We start from the raw sequence: 21,771 nt of genomic DNA on the forward strand, positions 1-21,771 counted from the left end.
TGAACCATCGACATCAGGCCCGGCAGGTGCAGCCAGACCTGTGGCAGCCCCACCAACTGCACCTGCGGCAGCCCCACCACCTCCAACTGCACCAGCCCAACCACCTCCAGTTGCGTAAGCCCCACCACCTCCAGCTGCATCAGCACCACAACCTCCAGCTGCATCAGCACCACAACCTCCAGCTGCACCAGCCCCACCACCTCCAACTGCGCCAGCCCCCAATACCTCCAGCTGCGCCAGCCCCAACAACCTCCAGCTGAGCCAGCCCCAACACCATCATCGCTGCCAGACCAACGTGGAAGGGCAACATCTGATGAGGATGAAGAGGACCACGATGATGTACCATCTACCCGTCGACCTGCTGCATCCCCACAACTCCCCCCCCCAACCCCTTTACTCTACCCCTGTCCAGCATCCGGGCAATGGATGCCCAACTATGTGCAATTGAGGACCAGCATGGGGAAATGACCACACTTGCCCAGCAGCATCATACTGAGTTGAGGCTGCTGCATTAATGCATCTAGGCCAGCAGCTGCAGGAGTGCACAGGCACAAGGGCGTACTAGTGCTGCCCTTCTCATTCAACACTCAAACAGTCTGCAAGGGCAATGAGGTGATGTCAGCCATATCTGAGTACTGAGTACCTCACGCACTCCATACAACTAACTTTTGAACACTTGCGGGCCCAGGGGTCTGACCCGCCCACATCCACCACTACCCCGGGAGCTCTTAGCAGGGCAGCCCAAGGTGTTACTCCTAGCAGCTTTTGTCAACACCTGGACCAGCCAAAAGCGCAGTGCTGAAGAGGCAGAGCAAGTGACATTTGACCTAACACTTGAATTCACTTTGTGCCTATGGGGTGTTTGGGGACTTGAGGGGTGGAAATGGGAGTCTGGAAATGGGGGTGTGTTGGTAGGGGAAGGTGTGTGTGCGGGGAAAGAGGTGTGGGGTATGTGGGGTATGCATTGGGAAGGAGGGTTGTGGGGAGGGCAGGGGGTATGGGGATGGGGTGTGTGGGGAGGTGAGGGTGCCGTGTGGGGAGGGATGTTTTGGGGGGAGAGGGCACCCAGTGATGGAGCATGCACATTGTTTTTCAATACATAGTCTTCACTAGAAGCAATAAGTGGGCATTCCTTTTTTGGTACAAGTATTTATTGTGTGTGCGCATCATATGCAGTAAGGTGCAAGGGAAGAGCATAGTGAAAGGGGTACTCAGAGAAATTTCTCTATGAGGTCTTGACGGGCATGCGCCCATACCTGGCCTCCATGCACACTTGCACGGGCCCGGCAGGTGCTGCATCATCAACATCATTCTCTAGCGGACGAATGTCCAGATCTGGGGACAGGGGTATGTTGCGTCTGACATAGATATTATGCAACATTGCACAGGCCGGGACTCTCTGTCCCACCTTTTCTGGCCTGTACATGCGCATACCCCCCAGACCAGTGCAGTGTGAGAAACCAAAGGGTGTCTCACTCGCTAGTTCTCAGGGACTTGTCATCCAGGTGGCCAGGACACTGCCATCGCTTTTGGATCCAGTTCCTGGGGGTGAACCTATGCAGGAGGATCACCTGTGTGAGGAGTCTTCGGGGAGTGGGGGTGAGGCAGCCGATGGTTAGATGCGGTATCCCCCACTCTTTGGTTTATCTAACCCCTCCTACTCTTTAGGATTCTCTGACGTCCCAACTCCCCCCTTTTTAGACAAACACTAGGAAGAGGAAGAGGGTGACAGAGTGACAACATTAACTTTCACACATCGTACTGGACAAGTCCCACCTATCGGGTCAGGCACTTGACTCTAAGTAGATGCACCTGATACCAATTAGCTCTTCTCACATAAATACAAGGCAGAACCCTAAGACACACTTTGAGCAAGGCGGAACACGTGTATGAGCATAGCTTCCAGGATGAAGGCAAACCTACTGAAACGGGGTGACAGACGAAGGGGCGAGAGCAGCGGGTTGAAGCCCCCAAAGGTCCCCTACCAGAGGTCGTTGCCTCCGGCAGGCCATGGAAAACATGTGGAGAAGGCCACAGCCCACAAGTGAAGACTGCATTGTGTTTCAAGGATGCCAGCAACCCTCCCAGATGAACGGCAGGGTTGGGGAGGCGAGGCCAAGCCTATGGTACTAACATTTACTAGTGAATTGGGTATCAGCAAGCCAAGAAAGAGAAGCACACAGTCAGTGAGTTGGCATGCGACCTGAGTGACTGGTGTGTGTAACCGCCTGCGACAATACATAAAAACATATTAGAAAACCTGAAATAGAAGTCATGTTAGGGTCTGGTGGGTGGGACAAAGTTCAACTTGCAGCAGGTGGTTAAGGGGAGAAAGAGACCCCCCCCCCTGTGCCTCCATTATATAGAGGCCCCAGAGGGGCCTCTGATGTCACCAGTTGGAAGTGCAAAGATACCTTCTCCCTTCAATCAGGAGATTACACAGGGGAGGGATCTTCCTCCCCTTCCTGTCCCCAAGCTCGTTTTGGCCTCAGTTTCCCCTTCCACCTGTGTCACCATCGTGGCAACCCCTGTTGCTTGCTCCTTCTAAGGAGGTGGGGGGCTTGGCACCTCTGTCATGTTAAGCCCTGGCGTCCTTAGCCCATTCTTTCAGGGGGCCGCACCATAAGCTTTTCTGTCAGTATTTTATTTAATTAAGTGGATTGACACAGTAATGCTTGTACTGGCATCAGTAATTGTACCACTGCTTACTCAGGCGATTAAGCAGTGCCAAAACGAACCTCCTGACGGAGGACAAGAATGACCAGAAGTGGCCCACTGTTAGTCTAACACAGCAGGGGAGAAAGATCGGATGAAGAGGTGCACCCCCCGCCCGTTTGGTCATCAGCTTTCAGCCTTGGCTGGTTGAAAGAAAAGCATAACGGCGCTCCCTCCAGCACAACATCAGCGACTGTCAATGTGATTCACCCTGAGAGGGAGACTCAGGTTGGCGGAGTTAGACCCAAGTAAAGAGTTGATCATGAGAAAAAGAGAGCTGACTGGCGATGAATAAAAGAGATTGAAGGTTAAAGGGGGTGCTGATAAATTTGAAGACTAAACCTATCGCCACAGACAACCAGACCATCTATCTCCACATTGAGACCTGGATGAGTAAGAACTGGATGTGTCTAAATGGTCTTTTGAAACAAGCATGCTTGAGCAAAATTACGCTCTAACTATCAATCATTCTCTATCCATGGCTGTCTAATCCTGGCCTCAAAGAGCGTTAAGATCCTGGGCTTCTATCTAAACCTGTTACTCAGTGCAGATGCCCACATCAATCAGACAGTAAAGAATGAATCATACTATCTTCGGCTGCTGAGAAACCTGCGCCCCTTCCTGTCAGCGCCCAACTGCTCCTCAGTTGCTTGTGCTGTGATTCTGTCTAGATTAGACTATGACAATGCTCTGTTAGTCGGAGCCAATTACAAAAAAACATTCACGCTCTACAAAGCCTTCAAAATGATGCAGTCTGCATTATTGCGAAGACATTTAGAAGAGAGCATATCTCGGATAGCAGGAGAGATCTTCATTGGCTCTCGGTTACCACTCGGCTAGAACTCAAGGCTGCTACACTAACCCACAGAGCGCTATTTAGCACTGCTCCACTCTATATTAAGGACCTGGTCTCTCTTTATGAGCCACCGAGGAAACTATGCTCAACCACTTGGGTGTCGGTAAAAACTCCCAAATTCTCTCTCGCCAATTGCTTGGTAAGATATTTCCCTGTTAGGGCTGCTAAGATCTGGAATGCCCTGCCTCTGGAGCTGAGGCTGATAACGGAATAGGATATATTTTATTGGAAACTGAAGACTGCTCTATTGATCTAAAGGTTCTACCTTGAACTAATGCCGTTTTGCTGACGTGCTGGTTCTTCCTGCGCTTTTGTCCTGTGCCTTTATGTTTGTCCACTGTGTTTTTGTTGATGCACCTTGATGTCTGCGTGCTTTGGCGCCCAAATAAATAAATAAATAAAAATAAACAAAAGGTGCTGTATTATTGAAAATTAATGTGTATTTTTGAGGATTATGGTTATAATTATGTATTAGTGCCCGGTGAGGGGGGTGGGGGGGGCAGCCATAGGGCGCATGTAGGAAACTATGTTTGACTGGAAGAATTCTTACATCTAGTGATACTTTCTACTCTGAGTATTTACCACTGGTGGTAAAACTGAAATAGTTACACGACATCCAACGTGTACTGTACTTTCGCCAAAGTGCTCCAGAAATGTAGAAAAATCAATAGATCAGATTTGAAGGACTGAAATCACGGCTTCGTGCAGTGATACTAGCAGTAAGGTCGTTTATTTTTACCACGGGCAGTATTTCTTACAAAATACGTTCTGTTCAGTGATTTATTTTATATGACAAACTGTACCTAGATAACTGACTAGTCCAAAGGCAGGTTAACAATGATGGGCACTGTCAGACTGATAATGCCTCACTGCAGTGATGCAAGGCAGCTCACATTACAATTCCTCACTAAACAAAGAAGTATATATGCGAGGGTGAAAAGAATCCTCGACTTTGAGACCACCAACGTTAGTGGGTATGTGTCACAAGTCTGGGCGGAGAGCACAGGGTAGAGGCTATCTCTCACGGTATGCACATAGATTAGGGGAGATTCCGGAGGCAATACCAGCATATAACAGAAAAAGGTACATAGCAGGTTGTTAGTTGAAACAGGTATTCACAGGAACTTCAGGAGCAGAAGCAGGCTGTAAACAAAGACACAGAGAAAAAGCAAAGACAAGCAAGTACACTGGGCCACACGGATTGTTCAGAAATAAGGGTGTACTGGAATATGATAAGGGGTCTCCAGGGATTAAGGAAAGCCTCTGGGATAGGTACCAGTGCATTACTTTTAACAACAGTCATACAGCAGCGTCATGACTAAGGCGTGCCGAGGAAACTGTTGTACTCAGTGCAAGGGTAAAACTGAAGACCATATACTGAGGCAGGTACGACTTCAATGGACTAGGCGAAGGCAACAGAAGTCTTTCCCTTATCTGATCTGAAGGGAGACCAACCCAGGGTCACACTGTAAACAAATTCAAGTGGAGGCACCACAGTGGACGAAGATGTAATACAAATAGAAAGCAGCGTTGAAAGAAATAACCAGGTACAGCACAGGATAGGATTCAGACACTAGAACTAAGGCCTGAAGTCAGGAAATATTGTAGGTGAGGAATAAACAGGAAAACTTCAACAGACTGAGTTTGAACAAGGAAGAGAGAAAAGCAACACAGGAAGATATCAGAAGCTAGGACAGGCAGGTTGCAAGGGAAGGAGCCGAGAGGAGCAGGGCAGAAGGCAGCTGAGTGCGGCAAGGCCGCCAGGCGGGAAGCCCAGAGGAGCGGGGCAGAAGGCAATGGCGTGCGGCAGAGCCACCAGGCGGGAAGCCAAGAGGAACAGGGCGGAAGGCAGCAGAGTGAGGCAGTGCCGGCAGGCGGGGAGCCTGGAGGAGCGGGGTGGAAGGCTGCGGAGTGCGGCAGGGCCGTCAGGCGGGAGCCCAGAGGAGCAGGGCAGAAGTCAGTAGAGTCCAGCACAGCCATCAGGCGGGAGCCCAGAGGAGCAGGGCAGAAGGCAGCGGACTCCGGCAGGGCCGCTAGGCGGGATGCCCAGAGGAGCAGGGCAGAAGGCAACGGTGTGCGGCAGGGTCGCCAAACGGGAAGCCCAGAGGAACAGGGCAGAAGGCAGCGGAGTGTGGCAGTGCCTCCAGGCAGGGAGCCCAGAGGGACAGAGTGGAAGGCTTCGGGGTGCGGTACGGCTGTCATGCAGGAGCCCAGAGGAGCAGGGCTTAAGTCAGCGGAGTGTGGCAGAGCCGCCTGGCGGCTGTGCAGAGGAGCAGGGCGGAAGCCATCGGTGTGCGGCAGAGCCATCAGGCGGGAGCCCAGAGGAGTAGGGCAGAAGGCAGCAGAGTGCGGCAGAGCCGCCAGGCGGGAGCCCAGAGGAGCAGGGTAGAAGGCAGCAGCAGACTGGAGAGGGAGCTGCAAGCATCAATAGCAACAGGATTCAAAGGTCAAACAAGGATTTCCAAGAAAGGTCAAAAACTGGTAACAGGAGCACAAGAACAAACTCCCAGTGGAAGCAGTTGTCAGTCAAATGCTTCTGTTCAAAGTGAGCTTATAAAGACCCTCCCAGCCAGCAGGCCAGCAGGGTGGAACTGATTGCAGACTCTGGCAGCTGTGTTCAATTAAGCCCAGCCCTGGCTTCAGTAGCCTGCAGCAGTGGTTTCTAATTAAGGGCTCTCCAGCTCTCTACAGCCTAGCCAGCAGTAGCTTGGAACAGGTGAATGCAATCAGGTCCTCTGCAGCTCTTAGTAGCTTGCTGCAAACAAATGTATTTAGTATGCCTCCTTCAGCCCTCTGCCTTTTGGACAGCATACATGTCCCAGAATGCATCTGCTGGTTTAACCCAAAAGCCAGAATGGAACATGCAATTAGATTGGTCCAAAACTGCAGCGGTAAAACAAGTAAATAAATGCAGAGGTAGTTTGCAGGTTTTAACTTTGCAAGTGAGTCTCTGAATGCGTGCATGTAGCGGTGCTGGGTGGCAGATGAGTAGGATTGTGACAGTATGATGGGTGCCTGAACAGCTATGTGCGTGAAAGGACTTTTACCTCACACCCTCATCCTCACAGTGCATAATGAGCGTTGTGGACAGATCATGCAGACATGTCGACCAGCGTTAAATGACAAGGAAACACCTAATGCTGAATTCATAAACAGGGTCTTGGAAAGCTGTTTGAGGTGTGTATTACAGATACATTAGGACAAAAGTAGTGGCGAGATGGGATGGGATGGCAATTTAGGCCGATAAAAGAAGAGCGATATGTCCAAAGGTCGCTCTCAAGTAAAATCTTATGAAGGACTGGTATGATTCAATTTAAGAGACAGTAAGAAGCCCCCAATTGACGAATGCAATCTAACAAAGATACACAAAGGTTTTAATGTTTCTATGGCACATGGACATTAAATGAGAGAATGTTTAATAAAGTACAATAACAAGCTTATTAATTGCTAGCTTAATCCAACTATGGAAGGGATGTGTACTGTTAGATTTCTACTGGCAAAGCTTTCTGTTGATAATGGGTCACTATGGCATTTGAAATGTCCCATAAGAGGTGCGATTGGGGGTCTGAATAGAAAGGGGGGGTGCATAAAGTGTCATGCTGTGGCGAACAGTGACATAAAGAAAATCTGATCTTAACATGCATTTTCGTTCACTGTATTTCCTTCAATCTTGATAATACTGTTGTTAAACACAGTGGCACAGATTTGAGTGGAGGAGGGACAGTATGTCAGGTCCGAACTTTGTATTGGGGGAGAGTGAGGGAAGTGAGGGATAGTTGAAGTGGGCGTATAGTTCCTACTTATTGTTTACACTTTGAGAAGTCTATAACTACTGTAGTCAGAGCAGTATTTCTGCTGATGTTCTTGTACATATGCTGCCCTTGCTGTAGTTTGCTGCTCTTCCAGTGTCGCTGTGTGTAGTTCTTGTTGCTCAGGGTTAGCTTTCCATAACCCGTGCATCCGTCCATTTTGGACCCATTACATAGCAATAACTCATTCCTCTTTTTCCCCCCAGAAAAGTGTAACATGAGTCTTGCTTTGTTTTTGGCATAAAAAGGCTGCAGATTTATTTTCCACAATCTCATAGAAACACATTGCACACATTTGTGGAAATAATTCTGAAGAAGCGGCGACTGCTCCATGTACAAAACCTGCTTCCCCCTTTCCTTCCAACAGTCCATCATAGGCCCAACTCTCCCAACCCTTTTCACCTGAGCCTCACCTGCCCATGCAGGTGTTCGTGGGCGGGGAGAGTGCTGTTTCCTTGGAGGAAGCTGAGCCCTTGTTGTTCCCCCCAGACGCCCCTGCCGTTTAGGCTCCCAAGGGGCGCTGGTCTGAGAAGAGCAAAGACCCTTCTAGCTTTCTCCTGGCTCATCTGGAATCTGTCTCTTGTGTTTGGTTGCCCAAACACCGCCACACCACAGGTGGGTTACCACCCACCATGGCTCCCCCCTGCTTCCTTCCTTACATTTCTAGGATTTTCGTGCAAAGATTCCAGTAGAATAGCTCCAACCCAAGTGGTGACAAGTGTACCCCGTCTTTCAGAAAATACTCTGGAGAATTTAAATTAATCAAGCCGTGCCTGATCTGGCCAAAGCCCCTGCAGAAATTTGCCATTGCACCATTTAGCTTTCTTCTGGACCTCTCCACGGCAGCGTGATTATCTGCTCCCCTCCATTCCTGCCTTGGTAAAATCTCTGACCAAATGATTTCAGTTTCTCCTAGTTGACCTGCTGGCTCGTGTAATTAGCCCATCATTTCCCGCATCAGAGCCCCCCTTCCCAGGCTTCCCAGGCTTGTCAGGTCGTTAGCAACCAGTTGTATGACCAACACCTCCGGCTTTTGATGCTTCCCCTGCACCCATTTCATCCCACTGGCACCCCGTGCCACTCAATCCGGAATTCGCCTTCCATTAATTCTTCCTGTTCCGCCGGCCAGCTCGCCCCTGCCCTTGACACAAATGAGTGTCCTACTACCCAGACTGTTCTTTTTTTCCTCCGGGCTGCTGTTGGTGGGGAGAAAAAGTGGCATGTCAATTTATATTTTTTCCGGCCTGATATATCTCTTAAAACACCCTGACTTCCATCTACCAATCTGCTTGATTGCCCCTTCTCCCATGCCCATAGCTGCGGCTGACGTGGCCACCCCAATCCGAAAAGAATGAGTCCCAAAGACTCCATTTGTCTCCCCAATTCCCTCCAGTGCCATTTCCATAACCCTTCTAAATTGGAAGCGGCTTAGCGCCGTCCCATTGTGGTGAATGAGCGGAGGCGCCTCCCCTCCTGAGGGAGGTCTCAACCTGAGGAAGTCTGCCATCGCCCTGACCGGGCATATTGGACTGCCCATGATGGGTTGGAGGGTCACCATGCACCCCTTGCCCTCCTGGTCGGTTTTCGATCTCCTCACCCGCAACACCAGCTGTGTCCCTGAACAATACACATCCTTCTACTGTAAAAACCCCTTCCCTTTTGCATCCTTGTTTTCTGGTAACAGTTCGCTCACCCTGAAGGCCTAAAAAAACACCAGGGTGAAAGCTGCTCTAAATAGTGCTGCTTCAAAATCCCTGTGGCACACTATGCCTAAGTATGTCACTATCTTTTGGAGGTTAACACTGTCTATGGGCCTCCTCTCGTCGCTCTTATGTGTTCCTTGTTTGGCCCAACCCTTTATGGCAGTCACAATGTAGTGTTATTTAGTGGGTTCTGCTTTCCCCTCTAACTTGTAATAATGGGCAATGGCCGCCAGGTGATAAGCCATCCACGACCTGGATTTTCCTTTGTGCCAGCCCTAACCCACAAACGCCCTCACTGGTAGCTCATGCTGACCCGCCAATAATACCACCTGTTTGAAGGCCAAATACCGCTCCCAGCATGCCTTGTATCTGCTTGCCGTGCCCGGAATAGCACCGCCTGAATCAGGGTGCTCAAATTGGCCCAATCATGTCCCACCACTGTGCTTCGAAAGGGGCCATCACCTCGTCCGCTCCCGGGCAACTCCCTCTGAATTTTTCCCACTGCAAACAAGAGAGAGCGTCAGCGGCCATGTTCTGCACCACAGGTCCCTGCTGTTCCAGTCCCCTCTCCACATCTGAACCCCATTGAATTTGTCCAAGAATGTGTCCCACATGGCCAAGTCTTCCCGTACCTCTGCCCCCAACCGCACATGCTGGTTCGCGTGCTGTAACCCCACCAATTTTAGCTCAACACTCCTTTCAATCACCCTGCCCACTGGGATGACCTTCCCAGCGAAATTGAGGTTACCCGCCAGCACCTGGAGCTCTCGCAGGGTTGCCTTGCTCCTACCCCTTAGGCTTTTGATGATTTCTTTTAGTTTCAGCACCTTTTCCTGGGGGAGCCTACACTCTCCCCTTGCTGTATCGATTTCGATCCCCAAGAAGGTCAGACAGGTCACTGGTCCCACTGTTTTTTCCCCTGCTAGCGGAAACCCCATTGTCTTCATCAATCTCTGGAATGTCCCCATGAGGGCCCTGCAATCGTTGGACCCCTTTTTACCAATAAAAAGAAAGTCATCAAGGTAATGTACCACCGCCCCTACCCGACACTCCTGCTTTACCGTAAATTCTAAAAAGGTACTAAAAGCCTCAAAATACGCACAACAAATGGCACATCCCATAGGTAAACATTTATCAAAGTAATATATGTCCTGCACTTTGAACCCAAACAAATGTTGGCGTTCCTTGTGAATGGGCAGTAACCGGAATGCAGATTCTATGTCCGCCTTCCCCATAAGGCAGGGGTGCACAACTGATTTTGACAGAGGTCCGAAAGTACCTTACATGATGGCTATAATGGGCCGAAAAGTAAATGTGGGTGGGGCGGTAGGCGCAGTGGGGCATGGCGTGGCAGGAGGCTTTTTCAACCCCCAATTTTTATTAAACACTATGCCCCACAGCCTCCACCCCTCAAGCAAACACTATGCCCCATGGCTACCACCCCTCATGCAAACACTATGCCCCAAGGCACCCAACCCTCAAGCAAACACTATGCCCCATGGCCCCCACCCCTCAACCAAACACTATGCCCCATGACACCCACCCCTCATGCAAACACTATGCCCCAAGACACCCACCCCTCATGCAAACACTATGCCCCATGGCCCACACTCCCTGACCAAACACTATGCCCCGTGACACCCACCCCCCATGCAAACACTATGCCCCATGGCCCCCACCCCTCAAGCAAACACAATGCCCCATGGCTCCCACCCCTCATGCAAACACTATGCCCCAAGACACCCACCCCTCATGCAAACACTATGCCCCAAGACACCCACCCCTCATGCAAACACTATGCCCCAAGACACCCACCCCTCAAGCAAACACTATGCCCCATGCCACCAAGCATGCACCATGCATACATACTCATACAGACCCAAACCCCCCACCCCCAACTCAGCACACAAACCCACAAGCATACACCATGCACCCATACAAACCCAAACCCCCCCACCCCCAACTCAGCACACAAACTCACAAGCATACACCATGAACCCATACAGACCTGATCCCCCCACCCCCCAACTCACCAAACAAACTCACAAGCATGCACGCATACAGACCCGGACCCCCACATCTCAACATACACTGAACGTGAACACAACAACAACAAACATTCAGGCAGACCCGACAACACCACCTTCCCCCCCCCCCCCAGCATCTCAACATACACCTCACTTGCACACAAACACATTCAGGCAGACCCGACACTCACCCCACCCCCACATCTCAACATGCACTTTCACACAACAACAAACATTCAGGCAGACCCGACACCCTCCTCCCCCCAGCATCTCAACATACACTGCACTTGCACACAAACACATTCAGGCAGACCCGACACACACCCCACCCCCGCATCTCAACATACACTGAACTTGCACACAAACACATTCAGGCAGACCCGACACACACCCCACCCATGCACCTCAACATACACTGAACTTGCACACAAACACATTCAGGCAGACCCGACACACACCCCACCCCCGCATATCAACATACACTGAACTTGCACACAAACACATTCAGGCAGACCCGACACACACCCCACCCCCACATCTCAACATGCACTTTCACACAACAGCAAACATTCAGGCAGACCCAACACCCTCCTCCCCCCCAGCATCTCAACATACACTGCACTTGCACACAAACACATTCAGGCAGACCCGACACACACCCCACCCCCGCATCTCTACATGCACTTTCACACAACAGCAAACATTCAAGCAGACCCAACACCCTCCTCCCCCCAGCATCTCAACATACACTGCACTTGCACACAAACACATTCAGGCAAACCCGACACACACCCCCCCTCTGCATCTCAACACACACTGCACTTGCACACAAACACATTCAGGCAGACCCGACACACACCCCACCCCGCATCTCAACATACACTGAATTTTCACACAAACACATTCATGCAGACCCGACACACACCCCACCCCCGCATCTCAACATACACTGAACTTGCACACAAACACATTCAGGGAGATCCGACACACACACACCCTCCGCATCTCAACACACACTGCACTTGCACACAAACACATTCAAGCAGACCCGACACACCCCCCGCCCCCGCATCTCAACATACACTGCAGACATACAAATACAAACATACCCATACACACCCGACACACACCCCCACCTCCACATCTCAACATACATACAAAAACACAAAACACAGTCAGGACGGACCCGAGACAGACAGACACACACACATGCAAACATACAGCCCCCCACCATGCACTTACCCAGACGTGCTGGAACGCTGGCGAGGCGTCTGGCACTACAGCTGGCGTGCGCGTGACTACGCTCAAATGCCTTCCGGCATCAAGTCTTACTGGCCACGCCAGCCGTAGTGCTGGCACTCCATTGGTGCAGCACACACGCACTACGTGGCTCATAGGAGCTGCGTGGTTCATGTGCACTGAACCAATGAGGGCCAGTGTTTTGTCCGGCCCGGAAGACAACAAAGACTTTCCTAATGGAGGGCAGCCGATGCTGCTTGCGGGCCGCCCTCCATTAGGAAAGTCTTTGTTGCTGGCGGGCCGGACAAAATGGCATAGCGGGCCGCAACTGGCCCGCGGGCCGTATGTTGTGCACCCATGCCATAAGGGCTCCCTTCCCGGCAGTCCTTACCACTTCCACTGCATCCTCAAAGGATGAATAATGCACCTTGCCCGTTGCGGTGAGAAAGGCGTCGTTGTCTGCTGTTTCCCGCTGTGTTAATCAAGGCACCAGTTGTGAGCTGTAAACTGAAGAAATTGACTTTCCACTTACCTGAATACATCCCGCTCCGATTCGCGTAAGCCTCTGTCTCCTGCACAGCAGTTTGAAGCGAGCGCGGTGTTTGCTGAATTTTTCATTTTCTTTTTCTTCGTGAGGTCACGTGATCTGAGTCACGTGAGCGGACTGAAGCACCGCCCCCAGGAAGCGGGCTTAAAAGAAACACCCAGCCGCCCTTGCGGCGTTAAGCCCGTCGCGGTGACAAGGGCGTCGTTGTCTGCTGTTTCCAGCTGTTTACGCTGGATACGCGGTAACTAAGTGAGAGCCTGCAGCCTCTACGTCCCTACACATTCAAAAGGAAAAAGAATAGATATGGAGAACACCAAACCCAGAACCCGCCGCCAAGAGAAATTAGAAGAAACTGTTCCTAACTTTTCAAAATATACTTCAACACTGAACTCACAACCCACTGCACCTAAGGAATCCAGCAACACCACAAGCAAAACAAAGCCTCTCACCCCTAATCCGCCTCAAATCCTCAACAACAACAAAGAGAAACCAGTATCTCTCAGTCCTACGAACCAAGAACCGTCACTTACCCCTACCACTGAGCTACAAAACAATTCACCATGCTCTTCCAATGAAGAACTGAAGCACCAAAAACCCTCAACTGCAGCCAAAACACTGAAGAACGACAAAAGTCAGAAAACTATTAACAATCAAACACCAGAAACGACTTCCAAATCATCCCCACTAGTTTGTGGAAAAAGAGGCTTCCCACCTGCACTCCAATCTGATCTCCAGTTCCATACTCTTGTAACCAAAAAATCGAAAGATCCAACGCTGAACCTAACACTGCGACAAAGAGCACTCATAGCAAAGCAACAGTGGCAGTCAACTTACCACCTCATAGACTCCCCCCAAGACAACTTCTCCAAACCTTCAAACCGGGCTTCTCGACCTTCAATCAACATTACAGAAATAGATGCCATCATGGATTTACAAGAACAAAAGAAAACGAAAGCCCTAACAGATAAACACAAGGGAAACACAAATGTGATATCTAATACATTGACAACACTTGCCACCAAAGCTAACTTGTTTGTCCCTAAAACATTCCCGGAAGAGAACCAATTGATTGCAACGACGGCTCCACTAAACCAACAAGAGTCAAATTACCCTCCACAAAATGCTGAAACAACACCCAATACTCCAGAATCCAGTAAAAGAATTCCAACAACCATGTTGGATCTCCAAAATACGCTAGTAGCTGTCCTATCAGTAGCGATGCTCCCCTTCTTAAAGATCCAAGAAGCAACAGTTGATGCCACCAAAGACCAAGCCACTCTACTTGCAATGATCCTAACAAAACAAACAAACATAGACTGTTTCATAACCTCAATACAAGACCGACTGAATCACGAAGCAGAATCTGCAAGAACATGGCAGAATCGTCTAGCCGAAATAGCAAGAGCTGATCGATTAGACAAGCAAACTCTCATAGAAACATTGACAACATTTACCACCAAAATAATGGACGACAAAGCCAAAGGACACATCCAACCATTCAGGCCCCAAGATCAAGGTACAAGGCACCCTCATACAGAACATTCCTCACCAAAAGGCGAATCTAAAAAAGACCAAACAACCCAATATAAATTTCAAATGCACAACCTACCAACTCATCTCCATATCGCCAGTACAGAACCTCCAGCATGCACCCCGTTTGGCATTTTTGACCTAACCAAACGCAATCAGCCGGGTAAAGCAACAACTACAAAAGAAACAATAAAAAAAAAAACGTCAAACAGGATCACGAAACTGCGAAAACTGCAACTCAACCAAGAGCACAAGTCGAAACCCCACCCTCAACAACAAAGAATCCCATCAACAACAAAAATGAAACGAGCACTAATCCATTAATCAAAGAAACGACAAAGACAAATACAAATAATAACAAAAAACGGACACCCCAACCACAAGGAGAATTGATCTCAATCGAAGAACAAGAACCATTAGACGCATTACTGGATGCCATCGACCACGACACTGAGCCTAAAACACCGACAGCAGTAGACACACAAAATACAACGCTGATTACGTCTTCACTTCAAACTAGCAACAGAGAACATTCCCTTCTGATACCACAGGAAATAAACTGATTGACATGAATACATCTCTAATTAGACCAACATTTACAGATCCGCGTCAGGAACCAAGCATATTCAGACTCTCGCTAACTGCTGTAAATCTAAGAGCGGATGAAAAACTAATCTTGAACAAAGTAAACATCCTCCGCCTACTGAACGCTATCCCGACATTGTCGAAGGTCGCTACACAAGACATCAACGTCATACATTTTCCGAATAAGAAAAAGATGGAAACAGTCCACATTGATTTTTATCACAACCAAACAATCCAACTAGTTATGGCTGCCAAAAAACAACTTGCCAAATGGGGCTTCATCATCGAACCAATCCAAGTAACAAGATTTATGGCTCTCAAAGAAAAACAATTGGATACCAACTTCAGGCCTCAAGTTTCCCCGATTCATCGCAAATATGACCAACAACAATCTTTAAGTAGACCACGAACAACCGAAGAACCATACCTAACAAGAAATGACAACCAGTCCAGGCAAACAAATACACATCAGATAACCAGCATCCCGGAAGTACCAAGGGAGACGATCACCCATAAATATCCGACCAGAAATTCATCACCCAGAAGCACTTTCCAAAGTATACAAAGGAAAACCTTTTTATAACAATCAACCTCAAACCGAAATTCAACAACAGAAACAACATTATCTTCATGGAATACGAGAGGGTTCAAACATCTCCTCTCAGAGGGTCCTATAAAATAAAAAGAAACAGCTATAATATCCCTCCAAGAGACTTGGCTATCCACAGAAGTGGTCTGCGATGGGTTTTCCACTTTCATGAACCCGGCAATCAAAGCACAACAAGGCAGACCATCATCTGGCATGGTAATCTTGACTAAGATAGACCCCAACTGGCCAATTGTCAAAAAGAAAAATATCCATCCATGGGCCCAATACATTGTCATCTGCATTTTCATCCCGCCATCCAAACCAGAGCAACCTCCGAATAAAACATACTTAACAATCTTCAACATCTACTGGAACGCAATGTCAATGACTGATAATAAATTCATAGATTCCATCTAGGACGAGTTCGATAAAATAGCAAACTCCTTCGCGCAAACTGAGTTTGTAGTCGCCAGCGATTTAAACATCCACCTCTACAACTCTGAAGGAATTTGTCTAGACACCCAGAAAATATCTCCAAGAGCAAGAAAAAGAGATCGAGATCCGCAATTTAACCCTAACAGAACAACCGTTAAACACACAAGGTCAAATGCCCCCAACATGGTCCAGGGGCAACTCCAAATCGATTATTGACTATATTTACATCTCTGAAGGAATAAAGGACAACTTAATTACCACTGAAAGCTCCGCACAATCTAACAGCGATCACTGTCAAATCTCAATAACATGACAAACAGAACAAATCGAGAACTCAATCCTGGACCTCGCAGAACTTGAAATAAACAACGGACTAACGAAACTAAGAATAAAACAGCATCAAACGATCGACTTAGTATCCAAATTTGAAAGATCTTCAATGCCTGACCATGTAAAACTCAACTATGAATGGGTACTCAGAGACTACCAATCCATCCAAAGTACCAATCCCATTGTTACACATAAACATGCATTAAATATGGAAATTAAAGAAAAGAAATAAATGCTTCGGAAAGAAATACATCAACTGAAAAATCTGAATACAACAGCAGCAAACATCGCCATAAACAAAGAAAAACAGATTTATTCTAACTCGCTTAAATCAGTCAAAAGATCATTGCAACAAGCTGACGCTGAAGCTATTCTAGCGGCAATCAAAGGGAAAAATACAAGGCAATTATGGTCACTTGTAAACGGAAACAACAGAACAACAAACATGATCCAAGAAGTTGATCCAGAAGCGTGGACTGCACATTTCAACACCTTATATAACAACAGTGCACATGCAGAGGCTATCCAACAAGAATCCACCTGCCCAAAATTGAATCTGAAATGGGAAACAGAGGACATCATTCAAACCATTAGAACTCTAAATCCATCAAGAGCGCCAGGTCCAGACGGATTATCAAACGCAATCCTGAAGGCTGCACCGGAAAATTGGGCTAGCCTCCTCTCCCACCTGCTCCTTATCATTGAAAAAACCCAACGAATCCCACATAGCTGGACATTAGCCATCTTGATTCCTATTTACAAAACCGGTGACAGAAAGAACCCACATAACTACAGACCCATAGCCTTACTCAACCCGTTAGGAAAACTTTTTGCAAACTTTCTACTGAAAAAAACTCACTGATTGGGCAACGAACAACGGGAAAGTTGAAAAAGGCAAACAGGATTCGTAGGCAAAATCAGAACCAAGGTCAACTTGATAATACTGAGCCTCCTCAAATACGAGGCGGCATTAAGAAATCAACAGGTTTATGCGGTTTTCATTGACCTAAAAATGGCATTCGATTCAGTAAACAGAACCAAACTATGGACCAAACTGACAACATGGGGCTGTCCACCAGCAATTCTTCACCCAATCAAGCAACTATACACTAATACCTCAGTCCGAGTCGGGTCTACAAAAAACTCTGGACAAACTAGCAACCTACATGACAGCCAATGAACTTCAGATCAACATAAACAAAACCAAAGTAATGAATTTAACAACCCAAAAAACAAAGAAGAACCGAAAAATCCCAAAGTTATATCTTGAAAGCAAAGAAATTGAAACAACAAAATCCATTAAATATCTAGGAGTAATGGTTAATGCGTCATCCACGGAACAACAGTGGAAAATGCACATTGAAGACAAAGCCAGATCCCTGGCCAGACTAGGTCGATTCTATCACTGCAAATCGGGACATATTCATTTAAATCAACAATCATCTTCTACAAACAAAAAGTTGTTCCCATATTGACCTACGCTGGCGAAACCCTGGTAAACAACCAAGGACTGAAATGGCACCTCTACGAAGCAATATGCTGGATGAAAACACTTGCACTACCAAAAAACTTCCCCATGACAAGGATCCGTTTCGAACTGGCGTTGGAATCATTACAATCCATAATATCATGGAAACAGATGGACCTCTACAGGAAAACAATAAGCCACGAAAAAATCCCAGCCATAGAAATATTGAAAAGCAAAAAAACCGCTACAAAAGCAACGATTCTCCAACAATGGACCAACAAGGTCAAGACTCAAATGCAAGCTGAAGGCATCACCGAAAAAACGTTAATGAACAGGCCACAACATGCAAAGCTAACACTACAAAGGAGCGACTGGATAAAAACTCTTGAAGATCAGACTAAATATTAACGCCATCAAGTATGCGAAATAGACATAAGAGCCCTCCATGAACTTCCATCATACTTTACGATTGAACATCTTACCAACCCAAGACTATCTGAGTATCACCCAGTAGACAGAAATCAAATCCTCAGACTGTCGCTTCTGCTAGAGCAACAGAACAAAAGAGACATTGTTCCATATCATCATGATTTGTCCAGCCCTACAAGAAAAAATAAATCTATTCAAGGATTTTTTTTAGAATATCAAAAAAACATGACTACAAAAGAACACTGGAACCATCTGCTAAAAGGCAACGACAAACATCTAACTCTAACGGCCATTAAATTTTGGATCGAGACTGAAAAGATCACGAAAAAAAATAAGAAGTAAATCTTTCTTTAGCAATTATCCTAACGATTCTTCGAAATTCTACCAAACATACCATTTAAAAAAAAAAAATAATGCACCTTGCATAGTTCTTCTCTAATCCCATCATTGACCGACTCCCCTTCGGGAAAGGAAAGGTGGTGAATTAGCCGGTACTGCCCTCCCTCCTTTTTGTGGACCAACCCTAAAGGGGATATTACCAGATTGCGCAGTGGCGGATTTTTGAATGGGCCTGCTACCCTGCCCAACTTGACTTCCTTGGCAACTTTCACCGCCACCACCTCTGGCATTGCTAGTGCCATCCGCAGGTTGGCCGTCTCTGTTCCCTTCTTTATTCCTGCGCATGGGATTTTAACAATCTGGCATCCTTACAGTTGTGATAAATATTTAACAACAGAGTCATAGCCTGTAGTTTGACTGGGGTTGCCAGCCCCCTTTTAATGACATTTTTACACAACTGCTGGTATGGTCTGGACAAACTGCTCTCCTCCTCAATCCCTCTTGACCTTCTCCTTTGCTTTGGGGCTGCTTTTACGTTTCCGTTCGTTGGCTGAGGAAGTGCGATCCCTGGCCCTCTGCCCCCGGGGGTGCTTGAAGCGGCATGTTTTCCCAAAGGGGCACCCATCCTCCAAATTGACCCTCCAGCATTCAGCTTGCTCTCCCTGGTAGCTGGCTCAGCTGTTCCAGGAGGAGTACCCGCAAAAGGACGACCTCCCCCGCCTGGTGTATCCTGCCCTACCCCTCCAAACTTGGGGTTTCTCCCCTGGGGATTTCTCTCCCCTTCCCCTGGTGGGATCAGTTTATCCAAGAACCCCCCCACATCCATTTCATCCCAAGACAAAGCTGCCCATACTTGCCTTTTCAAATGAAACACCTGATCATATTGCAACCAATCTTCCCCCCCATGCTTCAAATATAGGCCGTGGATGTATTGTTCATGGGCCATCATTGATGACGCATCCTGTGGGTACTTTTCTTTCATAATGGATGTGTATACTTTGAATGCTTTTAGCCAGTTATGTATGGATGCCTCTGTCTTGGGTTGCTCCTTGTCCCTCTTCTCCTTCTCCTTCTCAGATAATTCCTTTAACCCATTACCCAGAGGTTCCATCCACACAAAATCCACAATTTCAATAAATTCTTTCCTCCACACCCTCTCTTTAATGGTCCCAGGTATATGCCATCATAAGGAATTCACTGTCACCCTGACTGGGCCAAACCCTGGCATTGTTCTCCCATACCATGTCATTGTGGTTCCCCACATCGCCTCCTGTCCTATATTGGCATTAGGACCCGGGAGTATACCTGCTCCGGCAACCCCTTGCCCCGGGAGATGCCTGGGCGGCCCCTGCCATTGCCCCTCCTTCTTGGGCTGCAGTACTGTGTCCCCCAAGGGGTTTGCACTGCTCCCTGCAGCGGCCTGTTGACCCTGTGCCAACTGAGCTGGGTTGCCCTGACCTAAGGAGCTTACATTGGCCATTGAATTGGCCATTTGCCCCTGCGCCTGTTGCCCTCCTGCAACTGCTGGGTTCACCCATGCCCCTGACCACTGGTTTATTCCCATTGGCCACCCATTGTTGTTTGGGGTCCCCACCTGGTATCCCCCTGCGCCCAGCCCACCTGGTTCCAGTGCCACCCCTGTCTGTTGAACTACCGCTGCCCCGTTGCCCACTTGATTAAATGCATTTACATTCCCACTTAGAACCTGCCCATTACCCCCATTTCACCATGCTTGCATACATTGCATTAGCATACCTTTTACCGCCTCCAAGGATGCTGGCCCGTCTTCCCTTGCAGCCACCGGTTTGGTTGCAGGCATTCTGGGTGGACCCTGTTCCCTTGGTGGCTCCACAGTTACAGGTGCCGGTATGGCCACAACCTCCTGTGCCCGTCCCTTGTTCTTGGCCCCGGTGGGCCTAGGTTTCTTGCCATTTGCTACTTGTTCCTTGCTAGCCCTGGCCTTCTGCGTCATGGTCCTCTTTCTCTTCCCAGCAGGCTCTTCTTCTTCTTCCCCCGTTCCTCCACTTCCTGCTCCTGCAGTTCCTCTTTGTCTGGGTACAGCAGCGGGGAGGTAGGCCCTTGACTAGCCCTGCCTGCTCTTCTTCCTCTTGCTGCAGCATCATGGCTTCCATCCACCTGGGGCCGTGTGTTGCTGCTGCCAACTTGGCCATGGCCCTAACTGCCTTCAAATTCATTGCTTCCTCTGTTGATCCGCCGACCCCTTTGTACTTTGAACACACCACGCCTCCTGTGACCTTTCCTGCCCTCGGCTGCCGCAAGTGCTTCCTCTTTGATGCGGGTCACGCTCAGCGAACCCCGCCTGCTCCCGCCTGCTTGCTGGGAATATTTGCTGTGTAACACGGGTCGTGCTTCAGCGAACCCCGTTTGCTGTTGCTTGCAAAGAAGTGAAGGTACGCCCAAACAGGGAGTTGAACCCTGGACCCTTAGATTCAAAGTCTGATGCTCTACCAACTGAGCTATTCGGGCACAGGGCTGTACAGGCGTGTTCCCATGTCCTTTTCCGCCCACCGCTGTGGGGGAGGGCCGTGAGCATGGTTTGCCTGTACTCCACGGTGAACGTTCTTACGGCGGCTGTCGCTGCTTGCCCTTCCGTACTAGACAGTGTTTTGCTCCTTGCTGACCTGGCTGATGGTAAACGGTATGAACTTCCCTGATTGGCTGCCTCTGCCACTGGAGGGCGGAGAGATTCCACTGGATGGCTGGAGGAGATCCCTCCAATAGCTCGCCAGCTGCTTCACTTGTATCGGCGAGCCCCAGTGGGAGCGCAGGGTTTCAGACGCACGCCAAGGATTGTTGTTCGTCTGCAGGAACTGCAGCGTGGACCCCCGGTACCGCGCTACGGGTAACATTTGTTTCAGGGCGACTAACATTCGACAAGAAGGTGAAACACAGAAGGGGGGAGTAGTGGGTGTGGTGGTGTACCCGGTGCGTTCTCTGCATCTGCACAAGAGGTTTGTAGGCTGGCTGGAACATCTGTAAGAGCGGGATTTTTTGTGAGGGTGGGCAAAATCAGGTATGGATCGAGCGTCGGGTTGTCGTCATAAAGACACGCGCCTTAGCTGCGGTGTGTGAGGTGTGCACAGAATCAAGCGGCCACTCTGGACTTTTCAAAACTCTTCAGTCACTAATTGACAGCTTGATAAAATCCT

The 21,771-nt window shown here is 48.6% G+C and overlaps 1 non-coding gene across 1 annotated transcript; it reads right to left on the reverse strand.

Annotated features, from left to right (window-relative positions):
- Positions 1 to 21,015: 21,015 nt before the first annotated feature.
- Positions 21,016 to 21,088, reverse strand: TRNAQ-UUG (transfer RNA glutamine (anticodon UUG)). Its single transcript has one exon. It is a non-coding gene; the product is annotated as a tRNA-Gln (tRNA).
- Positions 21,089 to 21,771: the final 683 nt, after the last annotated feature.

This window comes from Ambystoma mexicanum, chromosome 1p, assembly GCF_040938575.1.
Source record: "Ambystoma mexicanum isolate Mex_15411 chromosome 1p, UKY_AmexF1_1, whole genome shotgun sequence".
Lineage (NCBI taxonomy): Eukaryota > Metazoa > Chordata > Amphibia > Caudata > Ambystomatidae > Ambystoma > Ambystoma mexicanum.